This window comes from Rhinatrema bivittatum, chromosome 8, assembly GCF_901001135.1.
Source record: "Rhinatrema bivittatum chromosome 8, aRhiBiv1.1, whole genome shotgun sequence".
Taxonomy (NCBI): Eukaryota; Metazoa; Chordata; class Amphibia; order Gymnophiona; family Rhinatrematidae; genus Rhinatrema; species Rhinatrema bivittatum.
The window spans coordinates 145,069,459-145,087,994 of NC_042622.1; the positions used below are offsets into that span (position 1 = coordinate 145,069,459).

Here is an 18,536-nt window from a genome sequence, read left to right on the forward strand (position 1 = left end):
GTGAACTTTAACCTCTAATGCTGGCTGTGTCACCAGGCTGATGTCCATAGGCTTGCTCTCTTCGAAGCAACAGTCCTTGGTCCAAGACCCCTCTTTCTACAGTTAAAACAAGCTGGCAGGCCTGGAGTCTGTGAGCATAGAATGAAACCAGCGTTGTCTTGCTCAGAGGATTTTTGGGATCTTGCAATCTCACTGCCATACTGGGGACCTGGTGTGGGTTGCCTTTCTAACTTTCATATTTGTTCTGATACCAACTGAGCCTGATAGAAGGTGTCTTCCACTTCCAATGCTCTTTTCAGGGTAAGCCCTGGGTGTTGACACAATTCGCATGGATTGGTTCAGCCCATCTAGAAACTGCTGCAGGACCACCTCGTTGGCTTCTTTATGCCTCTAGCTGTAGAGACTTCCTTACAGCATCCTTTAGATGATGAAAGAGGCTCTGTAGACTCTCTTTGGGCTGGAGAGTGCCATACAGGAAGTGTTGCCGATAAATTTCTGTAGTGTACCTTGCCCTTTACAGGTTGGTGGTTTTAACTTCCAAATAGCTAATGCTTCCATTTGGGTTGGCAGCCTAAAAAGCTGCTTGGCTTCTGCTGGTAAGCAGATTCACCAAGTGGGCGATCAAGGTGACTTTGGACCAGTCAGCCATGCAGGAAGTTCTCTCAAATTTCTTTAAGAAAACATCTGGGTCTTCTCTTGACTTCATTTTAAACCACACTGGAGGCAATAGAGTTATCTGGCTTTGGTAGCTTGCACTGCTTGGGCTAGCTGGTTAAACTGTTCATGTAGGACTTGAACAAATCTCTGGAGTTGCTGATACATTTCAGAGAGGGTCTGCACTAATTGCTCCATGTTAGTTAATAAACTTTGGCCCTAGAGGCTTTCTTGCAGCAATTCCTTGCCTTATTCAAAAGAAAAAAAATTATCCTAGCCTGTCCAGTTCTTAGTGACATTTTTTTTTCTATCCATCCAGATGGGGCTACCCCCACCCTTGACCCTTGGATTTTACCTCACTTAGGTATCACCATCACAAGGAATTTCAAGGACTTATTTTCCAAGAACAATGCACCACTGATTAGTAAGATAAAACAGGATATGGTTGCTTGGGAGAATCTGTTTCATGGGTGGGTAGACTTGGCTTATTAAAGATGAATATCCTGCCAAAGCTGCTATATGTTTCAACATCTGTTGTGCCCCATCTCTAACCACATATTTTCACAGCTCCATGAGCAGATTTATCTGGCAGCGACATAGGGCCCGAGTAAGCATTAGGCAGCTCTAGTTGCCCAAACAGCAGGGGGGAATGGCGCTTCCCAACTTGTGACTGTATTACTGGGCAGCTAGGCTGGTATGTTTTACATGACTGGATGAATGGGGCAGACACTTCCTAGCTAGCTGTGGAGCAGAGTAGGCCTATTATGGTCAATTTGACAGCTCTTCCCTTTATTCTCTGAAATTCCCCTCAAAGTTGTAGGATATGTAGGAGTCCTATTTTTGGCCCATATCATTCAAGTTGAGGAAAAAGTTAATCAGTTTTTGAGGAAGGAGAAAAACTATCGTCCATTGCACCATTACTTGAAAACCCAGTCATTTCTGGATGCACTTTTTTCTCAGTGTTACAGGAATGGCGGAATAAGGGCTTAGCCTTTGTTGCCCAGCTTTTGGGATGATAAAAGCTATTGAACCTTTAATGACCTAGTACAGGAATATGACTTGAACCCCAGCTCACAGGCTCAATACTTTTAATTGACACAGGCACTGCAGAGGCATTTTAACTTAACAGGGCCCTTAAATGCCATGGAGGCCTTTTTAAGTGACCCCGATGCATCTGCCAAGGGAATAGCAATTATTTATTGGTGACTTCATGTAGGAGAGTTTGGCAGGGATACTCTAGCATATTTGATTGTGCCATGGAAGGACAACTTGTGTCTGGATTTGGATGCTAAAGTGTGGAAAGTTATCTGGACTTAAGGGTATTGTCTTACTGTATGTACCAGGAGGACTAAACTCATTGTTAAACTGCTAAATAAATATATCTTACTCTTCTACACTACTTTAAATTTCTTCCAGGCACAAGTCCTTTATTCTGGCGGGGATATGATCAGAAAGATACATATATATATGCACATGTGGTGGTATTGTCCAGAGGTGCTCTATTCTAGTCACAGGTTATACATGAACCTTATACATATGCCTGTGCTGGGTCTCTTGGGGGAGATGGACAGGTTCCCGGATACCTATAAAGTTTCATAAACTAGTGGGTCAGATGTTGCTTGCAGCTCAATTTACCAGTGCAACTTTCTGGAAAGTTTGTCCCCCAAATGGATCATTGGAGAGCACAAATAAGATGTGACATACTGAAAAAGTCAGATACGATATGAAGAACAAAGGTTTAAGTGTGATAGAATTTGGGGAGTATATCACCAATTCTATGGACTATCCTCTTCCACATCCCTTTGAATGACCTGTTTGGGAACAGATGTACTTTGTGTTGGTTTCTTTTTTTTGTTCTTCTCTTTTTCAATACTCCATCTCTATGAAGAGATATTTTCTTGTCAATTGTATATAACTGGAATTTCTTATTGCATGTCAAAATATGTATAAATAAAGATTAAAAAAAGATATTGGCACACACACAAATTTGAGATCTCATATGCTCCTATCCTGAAACATCCCACTTTGCAGCCCAAGTAAGCAATCCCCATTGCTCATCAAAACGTAAATACAGTGAGATTCTCCAAGACCACCCCTCCCCCCAGGCTTTTCTGTCCACTCTCAATAATAGGAAAGACCTGAGAGGCTGAGTTATACTAGTTTCTTGTGAATGAAGAACATCCCATGGTGACAAAGGATGTGTCACCAAAGCTACTAATCCATGAGTATAAACCTGATATTTCTCACTTATCCATTCATAACCAAATCGAAATTGACAAGCTGCATTATAGAAGCGAAAAATCAGGTAGTCTTAACCCTCCCAGGGATTTATCATTCATTAGGGACTGATAACTAATTCTTGTTTTCCCCTTCCACAAAACCCAGAAAGCATAAAATTTCAAAAGAAGCACATCCTTAGGTAGTAGCCAGTATAACATCTGTAACCTATATTTATATGCCACTAATGCCAAAGCTTGAAGTGGCTCACCGTATAACATACATAATCTAAACACATACATAAAATAAACCATTTGATTCCTTCTTACGTATCACAGTTATTAGCATATATAGGTCGCACAGCTCTTTAGCTCAATAGTTTATCCTTTAGGGGAATGCTGACCTAAATAGGAAAGTCTTAAGCAGACCTTTGAATGTCTTTGTATATAGAAGCTTAGGAAGAAGCATTTTAAATAAAGCACTTCTAGTACCTAAGGATGGGGTAAATCCATCCATGTCAAAAGCTGCTGTTCAAGCTAATCTAGCAAAGAAGTGATGTTAAGCCTCTAGATATCAGTCCAACAAGATAAAATTTCAACCCCAGATAGGTCAAATAATTAGAGATCCATCATAAAGGGAATTCCCCTTGCCAGTTTTCTTGCAAAGTAGCTAACTGTAGTGCCTCCAATTTTGTAAAATTAATACTTAATCCTGCAAACCAAAATCTTTGAAAGTTTGCAAAATAAGAGCTAAGGATTCCTGAGGATTTGCTACAAAAGGATATAATCTGCAAATAATTTATATTCCTATAAGCCATTTCCAGGGTTATCACAACCTTGGTGTGGAGAGATTGGCAATGTTGGTTTCATTGCATCCGCAATCTCCATTGGAGTCACTGCATGTGGAGACGAGTGGGGAATTACATGAATAGCTAGAGCGAGGTGGCCCAATAATTTCAGGACAATGTGGGCTGTTGTTGGAGTGGCGTGAAATGGCAAAGTGGCCATCTTCCAGAGGGTGGCAATCCTGCCTGGGGCAGAAGTGTCGTGTCTATGAATGCCCTAATGAATAGCAGTCTCTGAGTAGGGACAAGGATAGACTTCTTGAAACGGACCAGAAAATCCAGTGACTGAAGGAGCCCAATCATGGTATGTGTATGGTTAAGAACATAATTTGCCACACTGGGTCAGACCAAGGATCCATCAAGCCCAGCAACAGTGGCCAATCCAGGCTACAAGCACCTGGCAAGTACCCAAACACTAAGAAGATCCCATGCTACTGATGCCAATAATAGCAGTGGCTATTCTCTAAGTCAACTTGATTAATAGTTAATAAACCTCTCCTCCAAGAACTTATCCAAACCTTTTGTTTTGGTTGCATAAGGCATCCAGTGATGGAGCTACTATCAACCAGTCCAGGTAAGGGAAGACTGATTCCCTGACATCTGAGATGCACGGCAACCATGGTCAGGCATTTCATGAATACTCACAGAGTCTAATAAAGACCAAAAAGAAGTATTTTGTATTGATATGTACGGTCAGCTTCTCAGAAGCATAGGAAGCACCAGGAAGATGGGTGGATGGGAATATGGACATATGCATCCTTCAGGTCTAGGGAACACATCCAGTCGTGTTTTAGGAAGGGAAAGATGTTCCCCAGACAGAGCATCCAAAAATTCTTTCTGCGAATGAAAAGATTGTGGGCATGGAGATCCAGTATGGGGCAGAGTCTTCCCGTGTATAAGGAAGAATTGCGATTAGAACCCCCTTCTGTACATCAGGTATCAGGATCTCCTGGACTGCCTATTGGAGCAATTGTTCAACTCATGGTACAGCTAAGAAGTACTCTTACAACGTTTAGTCCCTGGCACTTGAGGACTTGCTTTTGCCACTACCAGAGGTCGCAGGGAAGCTGTGCCGGGACTGGAGTCGAAGGGATTCAATCTACGCTGCTCTTGCTTTTTGTGCCCACAGAGACATGTGGCCGGAAGGTTGGCAAGTTGATTGGTCATTATCTAGTCCCAGACATAAATAGCAGCGGTCATGCCTATCGTGATCTGGCCACATGAGGCTTTAAACTCACTGGCAGCTCTCTTTATTAAGTCAGAGAAAAATATAAAGGCACTTGGTCACAACAATCAAGTAAACCAAAAACACTGAACAGAACAACGGCTTAGCCTTATCATAAGAGAGCCAATATTAGGTAGCCCAATGACTCATCAAGTTTTTCCAGCAAAGCAAAAAAGAGAAAGATAGAGGAGAAGACCCCATCACAATCACACACACATCCATACCCAAACACACCACCCAATACCTCCCCAAGCAATGGCCAACACGCAAAGTGTCCCCTTACGGCAACCCCCTGAGCACCGGAAAATCTGTAATGGCGCAAAGTACGGCCCATACAACTTATGAAGCAAATCTGACCTTATGCCAAAGCATATAACCAGCCCTCCTTGCAGAAAGACCTCAGCGAAGCATTTCAAACTGTACCTGATACTGCATCAGATTTTTCCACTGAACCTCCATTTAAGCAAAATATACTTTTTTGCCAAGAGGAGAGCTACCGCAAGAAATTTCTTAGCGCCAGAAGGCATAACAGACCCTCCTCCCCAGAGACCCAGATACACAACGATCCCCAACCAGGGGACTTGACAGCCAACAACCCTCTCTAAAAAAGATTGTACTTTACTCCAAAAGGGTTGCAACTTTGTATACTTCGTAAATGTGTGACAAAGGGTCCCTGGAGAGGCCTTGCACTTCAGGTAGAGATCAGAGTCCCACAGTTTCCTTTTAACAAGGACCCGGGAGATATATGTTCTATGAAGGAGTTTGTACTGAATTTTCCTCATGTTAGCTAAGAGAAAATGCAGATACACTGCCTTAAAGGCCTGAAGCGATTACTCAACAGCGATCGGAGCCCCCAGATCTTCACTCCACAATGCCACTAAACGTTATATATGCGGGGCAGGCAGATGTGCTCTTAAATGACTAGACCAAATTGCAATTTTGTTAAATTTAGCCACTGTTTCCAAAAAAACTCCTCCTCCTCAGTCATAAGAACATAAGAAATTGCCATGTTAGGTCAGACCAAGGGTCCATCAAGCCCAGCATCCTGTTACCAACAGAGGCCAAATCAGGCCACAAGAACCTGGCAAGTACACAAACACCAAGAAGATCCCATGTTACTGATGCAATTAATAGCAGGGGCTCCCAGTGCCTGCAGGGAACATCGGAATGAACGCACAAGCCAATCAAAGCAGTTGCTCTTGAATGTTTGCAAGCAACAAAAGAACCAGTAATAAACTTCGAAATGATCAAGGCAGCTTCCAACTGAGAAGGCTGGTGTCCCAGAGCAAATGCACAGTAGCAAACAAGTCCAAACCAGCAGCACCATACTATCTTGAGGTCCAGTCTCCAAGACTAGCTGAAGCAAAAAAAAAAAAAAAAAAGGAGAAACAGATATGTCCAGTCCACAAAAGGATCACCAAAACAGAGGCAAAGAAGAACAAATGGGTTAGCTCATACTCCCTAAAATGTGCCATTGCAATTTATCCAGAAATGCCTCGGCTTCCTGAGTAGTTGTAAATAAATGAGACCCACCATTGTGAAAAACTTTCAGATGAGCAGGAAATTGCAGCGAAAACTTAATGCTGCGGTGAAAAAGCTGGGTGTAATAAGGAGAAAATTTCTTTCGGGCTGCCTGCACCTTACTCAAGAAATCCGGGAAAATCAGCAACTTAGCCTCCTTATAAACCACATCCCATTTGTTACGGTATGCAAGCATGATTTTTGTTTTGGCGATATAATTGAGGTATTTTGCAATTACTTGCCACGGCCACTGTTGACCCGGACCCCCGGGACCCTGCCGATGCACATGCTCCAACAGCACTGGCCTATTGGCTATATGAACAAATAACTGCTCCGGAAGCCATTTCTGACAGAGGAACACCAGCTCTTCTCAGACTCAGGAACCCAAGCTATGCTCAAGTTATTGTGCATACCTTTGTTCTCCAAATCATCAAGCTTTTCCTCAAGGGACCGATACTTCCCCTGGGCCACTGCAGCTTCTGATTCCAGCACCCCGTTCAGAGAAGAATTGTAGGATTCCAGCTGCTCCCAGAGCTCATCCACCAAGGACTGAATGCGCTGAAGTTGGTCTGCCAGAACCGCGGAGACAACCCAGTTAACATCGCGGACTACCACGTCTGAAAGGCCCTCAGAGCTCTCAAGTACCATTTTGTCTTCTCCACACCAATTCACTTCAAGCGGCCCGTCATCGGGTCTCTGGCGATATTGATTGGGTGGGGGGTCAGTCTCTCCACTAGCAATCCCTGCGTGTCGCCACAAGTAAGGCCGGTAAAATAAAAAAATGTAAAAAACTTTGCAGGCCCCACGGGAGTGAGAGCTCGGAGCGTGCTCTCAGCTTGGTGTCATTACCACGCCCCCTGGTAATTGTGCATACTTGAACATTTTAGCATGAAAACCTCAAATGGATCCCAGAGCTTATTGGTGCAGCAAATGATTTAATCTTTTCCTCAAGGAATCTAAGGAGGCTTTGCTCAACTCATCCATAGATTTCACATGCTGCTTAAGAGATTATATTTGTTAAGAAAGATGCAAATTTCAGCATCTTTAGCAGCAATAAGAGGTACTCTCTCCTCTCATCATAGCCATCCCCTGCTTTCCATAATACTCCTGAGGAAATTTCTGTTGAACTTAAGAGCTAAATATTGCCACCACTTAGCTACTAGATAATCTTTGAACTCTTGGTTAGAGTATAAAGGTGAGGGAAAACACCATTTAAAAGCTTTATGGAATTGTTCCCCCTGCCCAAACAACTAAAGAAATAAAGAAGCATGATATGAGATAGACAGGATACCAATCTGGGCTGTTTTCACTTAGGCAAATCAATAATGAAGTCTAGAATATGAACTGTAAGATGCAGAACAGAAAGTGAAGTTTTCAGGGTGAAACTCTCCAAAAATCTTAAATTTGTAATTCCTATAATAAAAATGGCATCTCCATGTCTTCTTTCAGACTTCTATGAGACCTAGCCAGTTTGGCATCACACTTAGAATCCATCACCAAATTAAAAGTTCCCTCCCAATATTATAATATGATCCATAAGTTGACTAAGGAAACCAGTTTAGAAAGAAAAACCAAACACATGGCTATAGACATTTGGGGCACATATTACCAAGGAGATACTTCTTTCTATACAAGAAACCCACTAAGATATAGAAAACACCCTTCTGGATTAGTAATTGCCTTTTGAAGTGGAAAAAACTAAGTTGTATGCAACATTATGAAACGTCTCTGATAAGAAGTAAAATGCACAGTCCTTGCTGGAGAAGGTCCCTGGGTGGAGGTAGGCACAGAGGGTTCCCCGCAAGAAGTCTTCGCATGTCTGCGTACCATGGCCTTCTTGGCCAGTCCGGGGCCACTAGAAGTACTAGTCCCCTGTGGTGTTCTATCTTGTGGATGATCCCACCCAGTAGTGGCCATGGGGGAAAAGCATACAGCAGGTCTTCCTGTGGCCAGGTCTGGACGAGGGCGTTGATTCCCCGAGATTGCAGTTCTCGTCTACAGCTGAAGAACTTGGGAATTTGGACGTTGGACCAGGTTGCCAGGAGATCCATGGCTGGGGTTCCCCAGCGGTTTACTATCAACTGGAAGGCTATGGTCAACAGCGTCCATTCCCCTGGGTCTAGGCTCTCTCTGCTGAGGTAGTCCGCAGAGATAGTGTCTTTTCCCACTATGTGGGCGGATGAGATCCCTTGCAGGTTTGTTTCTGCCCACGTCATGAGGGGGGTCTATTTCCAGGGACACCTGTTGGCTTCTGGTTCCTCCCTGGCGATTGATGTAGGCAACTGTTGTGGCGTTGTCAGACATGACTGACATACTCGCTCTGGAGTCTGTGGACAAATCGTAGGCAGGCTAATCTGACTGCTCGGGCTTCCAGTCAGTTTATGTTCCATCCCGCCTCTTCCTTGTCTCATTGTCCCTGGACCGTTAGTTCCTGACAGTGTGCTCCCCACCCTCGCAGGCTCGCATCCGTGGTGAGCAAGATCCAGTCCGGTGGGGATAGTTTTACTCCCTTGCTCAGATGGTCTTCCTGTAGCCCCCATTGGAGCTGGATCAGAGCCTCTGCTGGTAGCTGGAGGTGAATGGAGTAGTTTTGGGACGTCTGTTTCCATCGTGACAGTAGGGAATGTAGTAGTGGGTGCATGTGGGCCCTTGCCCATGGAACGACCTCCAGAGTTGATGTCATGAGACAGAGGACTTGGAGGTAGCGCCATACCTTGGGGCGAGCATAGTTCAACAGTTTTCGCAGCTGACCCATCAGTTTCCTTCTCCTTGTGGGGGGGGGGGGGGGGGGGGGGGGAGGACAACTTTGTCTTGCTTGGTGTCGAACCGGACTCCCAGGTACTCTAGGGATTGGGAGGGCTACAGGCAGCTCTTGGTTGTGTTGACAACCCATCCGAGATTCTGCAGCAGATTGACTCTGGTGGTCGCCTGGTGACTTATCCTCTGGAGATTTTGCCTTGATTAGCCAATCGTCCAGGTAAGGATGTACGAAGATTCCTTCTTTCCTCAGGTGTTGCCGCCACTACCACCATGATTTTGGTGAAGAGCGCTGGTTTCTTTTTTCTTTTGTTCCTGTCCTCCGGATAGGCGAGGTACTGGAGATTCGTCCCATTTGTTGGCTAGCTTCTCCAATTCGCTTCCAAACAAGAGAGATCCTTTAAAAGGGCATCTCATGAGGTTTGCTTTGGATGTCGCGTCGGCTGATCAGTTTCGGAGCCATAGATGTCTTCTGGCTGCCACTGCTGAGGCGACATTCCTGGCAGAGGTGCACACTAGGTTAGAGGTCGCATCCGTGAGGAATGATACTGCAGGTTCCATTGTCTCAACAGGCGTAGTTGTGTCTCTGGAGAGGAGCAGCAAGAACGTGCCACCACGGCACAGCAGGAAGCGATCTGAAGAGTCACTGCTGCTACATCAAAGAACTGTTTAAAGATGGATTCCAGTCGTCTGTCCTGGGCATCCTTTAGTGCCGCTCCTCCCTCGACGGAATGTTCGTGTGCTTGGAGGTTGCGCAGACCATGGCTTCCAACTTTGGGAACCGAAGGAGTTCCTTAGCTGTGGGTTCCAAGGGATATAGGGCTTCTAGGGCCTGTCCAACTTTGAAGCTGGCCTCTGGGGGCATTCCATTTCAGGTCAATCAGTTGCTATACTGCTTGCAACATTGGAAAATAGCATGAGGCCTGACGGAGGGAGACCAAGATGGGGTTTATCTTTGGTTCCGCTGTGGTGTCTATTCCTGGAATGTCCAGTGTCTTCAGGGTCTGGGACACGAGAGCTGGTAACTAGTCTTTGGAGAAGAATCGCAGCATGGTTCGGTATGGTTCCATCCCTGTGGGGGATTTCTCCTTCCTCCAGGAAGTCAGCTTCGTCCTCCAAGGGGTCTGTATCCCCGGTAGGGAGGCTCTTGCTTAGGAAGGGCAAATCTCGATGGGTTCGAGAGTTGCTTGGAATATCTTGCGTTTCTGGTGGCGACTGGGACTGGGTCATAGTCGATACTGAGTGCGCTTGGACAAAGGTTTGTAGCCCTTTGAAGAATTCAACACAGGAAAAAGTCCCTGGGTCCATGTTGATTCCAGGGGGCGTTATAGTGGAGGCCCCGGGGGTGTCTTCCTGTGTAGGAGCAGAGTTGAAGATACAGAGGTTTGTGCCATGGTTTGTGGCGCGTGGTGAGCTTCCAAACTCGTCTGTGTGCGTAGGAATGGGCGCCGGGAGGCTTGGTTGAGCGCTCCAGATGCACTGAAGATGTGCGTGCGGAATGCCTAAAGATGTGCGCGCAGGCCACTACTTGTGCGCCTGGCTGAGATGTGTGCACTGCTGTGCGCACGGCAATATTTGTGTGCTCGGGCCATTTATGTGGGCTGCTATGCGCCCAGCATCATTATGCGCGTCGCTGTGCGTGCAAATCTGTTGTGCAAACGGCTCAGTTGAGCGGGCAATACGGCGGTCAAGGAGGTGAAATGGCACCGACGACCACGCAGACAAGATGGCGCCCCCCCCCCCCCCCGGAGGGTTTCCACATGTGTGGACCCTCGCACCAGATCAGGGTCTAGCCCAGACGGGGCTGCTCAACCCAATGTAACAGACACCAGAAGGGACCATCTGTGCAGCAAATCGAGCCTCAGAGACCAGAGACTTTAGAAGAGGTTTCTACCTTATCTGGTCTCAGCGTTTCCCGGTCTCGTGCCGGGCGGTCTCCGGCTGCGAGGGAGAGGGAATTACCTTCACCGCCGCGCTCAATTCTGCACCTGCTGCCTCTCAGCTGCCCTGGGGGCTAAGTCCATGCCGGGAGCCGGCTACCGGACCGAGGCTTGCCTCTGAGGGATCTCGGAAATCACCTCAGGAAAATTTGATTGGGGGAGGGACCCTTAGGTATCACCGCAGGAGAGCGGGGCTCGTCTTGTAGAGGTAAGTTTTCTTTCTTCTTTGTTTTAAAATTGCTAACACTATTCTAGTGTGTGTAGTGTCCCTATCTGCTTTGGAGACTGAGAAATACTGAAGAGCTAAGCTTCCTGCACGGGTGTATGTAGGCTGACATCAGCTTGAAATCTGACTGTCTCCCATCTGCTATCAGGAGTACACTATACCCATTGGTCTTGAGTCCATCTGCTACATGCTAGGAAATAGTATCTTTTTCCTTTCTTCAAAACTGTTTTTGGTAGCACTTGAAAGTTCTGTTTGGGTGGCTGCTGAAGCAGCTAGGAGAGGCAGGAGGAGACTTTTGAAGAAAAATTCAGTTTCAAGAGAAAATGAGAGGAGAGACAAAGTACATGATTGTACTTTAACTCAGACTCACGAGGCAACTGCTGCTTGGAATCTCCTGCATATGCTCAGCAGAGTTTAAAGCTTTACAGCATGGACAGAAGGTCAATCAGTGCCTCTGGTGGACGTTCCTACATGTAATGGCTAATTCAGCCTGCTTATCGACAGAAAAGGGAGATTTATGTGGCAATGCTGAAAGAAAAGAATTTTCTGGCTGTTCACTAAGCAAAAGAAAACAAACCGAGGGAGGATCCTGCGCAAGAAAGCTAGTGTGGGAAGACTCACACATGCTCAGAAGGCAAGATTAAGCTTTCTGAGCTGCAAGAGAAAAAATGACTGACCTGGCACCATTGGATGACATCACACAGCATGTGGAGCAGTTTGTTGTAGTTGTCCAGGAGAATGCAGCATATCCTAGAACACCAATACATCTCATATTGAGAGATGTAATTTAGAAAATAGAACAAGCTGGAATGCTAGAGATCCCTGTACAGAAAATACATATTAAGATCACAAATGCCAAACACAGACCCTCAAAGACAGAATAAGTAATCAATGACTAGAAATGGAAAGACACAGACAAAAACTGAACACTGTATGCAATGCAACACTGGAACAAATGTATCTGTGCTGTGCACATTTCCAAAAGCTATCAAAGATGCATATTTCCCAAATCTAACAAAATAAAAGACTTCCTGCAAAAGAATGAGCAAGAAAAAATTTGGTATAATCATGGGGCAAAGATGAGAAACAGCAGCTATAGCAGCAAAATATGTTGTATCCTGCCAACAGGCCAGAAATGACACCCAACCCGAGACAATAGCACCAAAACCCGAGACATCTCCTCAATGATGTACTTCCCATAACATGTACCCCTATTTGACTTATTTTAGAAAATTTAAGTTACTCCATTTTTTAATAATGCTATTATTTTGGCAACACAAGTTAAAACTGTCATGGAGTATTGAGCAGTAGTGATGTAGAATACAATTGGTGGATGCCGCAACTGGGATCCGTAGTTGTGGTAAGAGTGGTCTTGATTACATTTGACTGGTGTGAAACCAGTCTCCCCCTCCTAATAGGATTGCATTATTATGAGGCCAATTTTCAAGGCCATTTAAGTAGATAAATTGTAACTTATCAGGGTAAAGCATCCTAGGTGAAAATTGTCACTCTTTGCTGTTTAAAGCATGCACAAACTTCCACAGCATTACTTTTAGAAATGGAAAACAGATGTTCTTGTGCACATTTAAGTCAGGATTAGAAAACAGAGCACCTGGATTTGATTTTCATACGTACATGCGCTTTTGCCCCTTTTCATATACAACAGAAAGAGCAGGCTCAAGGTAAACTGATGTGTTTAGTCCACATACACTACACTTGCTAATTCTGAAACAAAAAATGCAGGAGTCTCTCCTTGAAAATTTACATCAAGCATGCAAGATAATGGAATCTGTACAATTTGCAAATATGCAGGCTATTTGAAAATTGCCCCTGTGTATCAATAGCACCCACCCTGCCTCACTTTCTCCAGCACCCCCCACCCTAAAACACACAGCACTTCTTGCCCACTTACCTGTGCATCACTTCATACTCCCTAGGGTTACTTCCTGCCTCCCTTCATTTCACATTCTGAAGGGTATTTTATCCAGCTTCCCCCCCCCCCTCCCTCCCAGGGTGCTCCCAAACCCCAAGATTCAGTTCACACTTCCCAGGATGCTTCTTTCCCCTTACCCACTTCCATTCACACTCCCCAGGTCGATTCTCTCCGCAGGGTTCTTCCCCCCCGTTTCAGTTCACATTCCCCAGAGGCTTCTCCCTGCTCCCCCCAGCTTCAATTCACACTCCCAGAGGGCATCTTCCCCCCACCCCTGCTCCAGTTCACATTCCTCAGGGTGCTTCTCCCCCACTCCCCCATCCTCACTTCAGATCACATTCCTCAGGGTGCTTATTCACCCACTTGCTTTAGTTAACGCACCCCAGCGCAATTCTTCACCTCAACCACCTGCTTCGCTCGCCCTCCCTAGAGCGCTACTTCACCCCACCCCTACTTCATTCACACTCCCCAGGTGCTGCTTCTCCCCCACACCTGCTTCAATTCACGCTCCCCAGGGCGCTTCTTCTCCCCCACACCTGCTTCGGTTCACGCTCCCCAGGGCGCTTCTTCCCCCAACCTTCGGTTCACGCTCCCCAGGGCGCTTCTTTCCCCAACCTTCGGTTCACGCTCCCCAGGGCGCTTCTTCCCCATCCCTCCGGTTCACGCTCCCCAAGGTGCTTCTTTTCTCCTATCCATCCACCCTTCAGTTCACGCTCCTCAGGATGTTTCTCTCCCCTCCCTCCAGTTCAGACTCCCCAGGGTGCTTCTTCTCCCCCTTCGCTAGTTCACACTTCACAGATGCTACTTCTCCCCTCTCCGCTTCGTTTTACACTTCTCAGGGCGCTTCTGTCTCTCTCCCCATGCGCCTCACAACACTTCTTGCCCTCCAGCGCCTCACTTTAGACGCCTCGGACCGTTTCCCCTGCATCTCTTTATACTCTTCTGACTCTACCCTGCGCACCCTCCTCCGCCGCTCCCCCCGGCACGTCCAGACTCCCTCTCACCTCCCACTTCCCTTTTTTTCTACCTCATAAGTCCTAGGACCACCGTCGCCTCCAGCCGCTTCTAACTACTAATTGAGTCACCCACAGCCTGAGCGAGACGAAATCGCCGCCCGTCACTCACCCTTGCACCAACCAATTACAAACGCCCAAGCCGGTACCCTGGAAGCCAATTAGTTGGGTTCGCTTGCCCCGCCTTTCTCCAAATCGGAGCAGGCTTCAATGCCAGTTGAGAATGAGTTGAGGAAAGTGACGTTAGACAGGGTGCCGGATGTACTGTTCCTCTCCTTTCCCAACGCTGCCAGCTACTACTACCAGACCCCTTCCGGGATTTTCTGCGCATGCCCCAGTGATGATGTCGATTTTTTTTTTTTTTTTTTTAACTGTTTTTTAATTGGACTTACAGGTGAAACAGGAAATAACATGGTATATGAACATTAAATCACGTATAAACAATGAGCAGTTCCAATGTACAATTGCGCCAGCTGCAGAGAGAAACTCCTATGCCGGATATAAGATGGAAAATGCAAAAATACAAAATACAAAAATCAGAGTATAAAATACACCATCAAAATACAAAATATAAAATACACCCATGTAAAGGTGGAGGACCCTCCCCCCCCCCAACTTTAACATGAAAGGCACAGTGACCCAGAATAACAAAGTGTGAAGGTGGGATTCCTACATACTTTAGGCAAACATAACAGTGATAAACCCTGCATTGAAAGATATGTAAAAAACTGATGAACAATGAGGTATCCCCCTGGTATAAAAGATAACCTATTCCCGTCCCCTCTACAGTGCAAACCTATGTTCAAAATCCAAATAATTAAGTATTTTAGAGTTTTTTATCTGCCCCCCCCCCCCATCCCCTCCCTCCCACCCACTAGCAGAATGCGTACAATGTCTCTGGGTGCGGGATCAGCAATAAAGCGATTTATGAAAGCAAGGGTCTTAGTGCTGGAGAGATAGAGCAAAGAAGAAATGTGCAGTGAGTCATCTCCAGTCACATCCTGTGTAACCAGGCACAGCAGGAAAGGAGCGGGGCTCGGGCCCCCCACCAAATAGCAGTGTCCCAAGTCAAAACGCCTGAGGTAATGAAGGTCCAGGTTGTAGATAAGATAGGAAAGGAGCCCACAGTTGGTCGATATCAACCTTAGTAGAGGACTCTTGTCGGTGTATATAAAGTTCATGTGTGCATAGACGAAGCATTTGTTTAAACCAATGGTCCCAATCCGGGGCTTTGGTCTCCATCCAACGGGATAAGATCGCTTTCTTTCCCACTATCGCAGCTTTAGCCAGAAAAGTCCTCAGCATTCTGAACTTTGGACCCTGCACCAGGCCCTCGGGCCGAGCTCCAAATAGCCATAATTCCGGGTCCAGCGATATTACACCTTGCCATATGGTCATGCAAAAAACTTGCATTTCAGACGAAAAGGCCCAGATGAGAGGGCAGTCCCAAAACACATGGAAATAATCACCCAGGGTCATCCCACATTTCTTCCATAAGGGAGAATCACAAAGTTTAACTTTAAATGCTCGTGTGGGGGGCATAAACCCATGCCACAGACATTTATACTGAGACTCAAATCCTCATTGATAGTAATAGAAGAAATTTGGGAGAAACATTTTAAAAAGCCTTCATAAGTTAAAGAAAAGGTAGGCCAGATTTTCCATTTGGTGTATAAAAACTTCAGATGTTTGTCATTAGAGCAAGACCCCAATTCTTTATTTAAAAAACCCCCGAAATGCTCAGTCTTTTGGCAATTTTGCCAGTAAGCAGGCTTTGAAACGCCACTGTAGTTTGAACCGACTGCCAATTTGCTCTATGCAACTGCATGAGATGCCTGATCTGGAGAAAGGCATAATTATCCGAGTTGGGAAGCCGGAATTGCTGTTGGAGCTCAGAAAAACTATACAACTCTCCAGAGGTAAGTATGTATACTAATTGATACACCCTAAGACCTACAGTATGCCAGCGGTGAAGTGAGACATCACTGATGCCCGGCGGGAAATAGTGGTTGTTAGTTGTAGTATAGGCGTAACCCCTTGTGGTTGCCGAAGCCCTTTACATAGTTGTGCCCACTCCTTCCTGCAATTGGAAACCAGGAGGTGACCCTTAAGCTGTGGTGGTAAGTCTTTCTCCTGCATATCACACACTCAATAAAGGGTAAGAAAGATAGTGCGAGGTTTCAAAGAGCCAATCTTGTAAGAGTCGTAACATACAGGCAAGATTATATTGCGCCACATCGGGACAACCTAGACCTCCTTTCTGACTGGTTTGCTGTACACGCCTTTTTCTCTCCTCACAAAAACTTCCGCAGTACCTGTTTAAGCATGTGAGTATCTTGCGAGGAGAGTTTAAGTGGAAGCATTTGTAGGACATACAGCCATTTAGGCAAGATTACCATCTGGTATAGGTGTACTCTGCCTTTCAGGGACAAGGGTAGCGTCTGCCAACGGAGAAGCGTCGTTCGCGTATATCGCAGAAGAGGTTGTATATTAAGCTGGTAAATATCCCCTAGAACTCTTGGTATTTTGACCCCTAAATATTTAATCTCCCCTGGGACCCAACGCAACAAAAAGTGTTCCGTCCATTGTGATTTAAGTGCGTCTGTGACATCCATGGCCTCCAACTTATCTCTATTTATTTTAAGTCCCGCAAAGGATCCAAACTGTTCCTGTATAGACAACAGTTGGTCCAAAGAGGTGTGCGGTTGGGTCAAAAACACAAGGACATCGTCCGCAAAAGCTGCTACTTTAAACGTCCGTTGTGCTCTCTCAAAGCCATGAATGCCCTGGTGTGCCACAATTTTACGGAGTAATGGGTCAATGGTGAGAATATATAGGAGTGGAGATAGAGGGCACCCCTGGTGGACCCCCCTTTGTATAAGAACTGAGTCCAACCCTGACCTGTTCACTATAATCTGGGATTCGGGCATACCATATAGTAGATGAATATAAATTACAAAGTCCCCCTCCAGCCCATATCTGCCCAACACAGAAAACATATAGGACCAGGACACCCTGTCAAACGCTTTTTCAGAATCAAATCAGATAACAAGCACTGGTTTCCCCATTTGTTGGCAAAACTGCATGGCCGAAATTAGTTTAACTATGTGACTAGTGGCCGTGTGTCCTTTTACAAATCCTACTTGCTGTTCCATTATCAAGTGAGGGATCATGACAGCAAATCTCTCCGCTATATTTTAGCTAAAATCTTTAAGTCGCTATTGAGCAGGGAAATAAGTCGATATGATTCAGGTTTCAGGGGATCCTTCCCGGGTTTCGGAAGGACTATGATATGCGCACTGTTGAATTCTTGGGGAAAGCAGTCTCTAACGAGGCCATCTCTATAAAAGTCCGTTAAGGGGGCAGCAAGGTGCACTTTAAGGATTTTATAAAAATCATACGAGAACCCACCAGGGCCGGGTGATTTACCAGATGCCATAGTGTAAATAACCCGGAGAACTTCGTGAGACTGAATAGGCCGATTCAAAAATTCTTTTTGGGAGGCATTTATGCGAGGCAGTTGTAAATCAGAGAAAAATTCTTGCGCTAAATTGGCTGGCGGAGTGGCATCTGCCCTATAGAGACTGTTGTAAAATCTACGGAAAACTTCCCCAATTTCTCCGATGGCCGACACTCGCTGCCCCTGGGCATGCCGCATAGCATGGATTAGGGATTTTGGGCGGGCCGCTCATACTACGTTTGCCAGGGTCTTCCCAACTTTGTTCCCAAATTTAAAAGAGTTGTGTTGTGCTACCTGTAGGGTTTTACTCACTCGTATGTGTAGAATCGTGTTAAGCTGATTGAGCAGGCTAAAGTAAGCTTTCCGATGTTCCACCAATTGGGTGGAGAGCCAGGTTTTCCGGGCTTGGCTAGTGAGGGTTTCCAAATGTAAGATGTCCTTATTCAGCCGCTTATACCGTGCACTGGTGTAGCCTATAATCTCTCCCCTTAAAACTGCTTTTCCTGCCTCCCAATCCAAATGTGGATTGCAGGTAAGTTGAGCATTATTCTTTTTATAGTCCAGCCATTTTTCCGTTTTAAATTTGTCTTTGTCTTTTAAGCACTGGTAACAAGGCTTGCATGTCCCTCCCCTTTCTCATCTCTACATTTGCTGGTAATTTTCCTTCATGTACCCCTCAGACACCATATATTATGCTTACTAGGTGATTCCTTTCTTTCTTGTAACTTTCTTGGCACCTTTCTTAT

At 45.7% G+C, this 18,536-nt stretch overlaps 1 protein-coding gene across 5 annotated transcripts in view; it reads right to left on the bottom strand.

Moving 5' to 3' along the window:
* FRMD8 (FERM domain containing 8) overlaps positions 1-14,623 on the bottom strand; it is a 112,140-nt gene extending 97,517 nt beyond the window's left edge. For 2 of the 5 annotated variants that reach the window (XM_029611246.1, XM_029611242.1), the window contains exon 1: positions 14,345-14,459. The gene's annotated coding sequence lies outside the window, so the exon portion shown is untranslated. Of the gene's footprint in view, positions 1-12,061; positions 12,135-13,296; positions 13,316-14,344 lie in introns of those variants that run through there. The other 3 variants (XM_029611244.1, XM_029611243.1, XM_029611245.1) reach the window with 3 other exon arrangements.
* Positions 14,624-18,536: the final 3,913 nt, after the last annotated feature.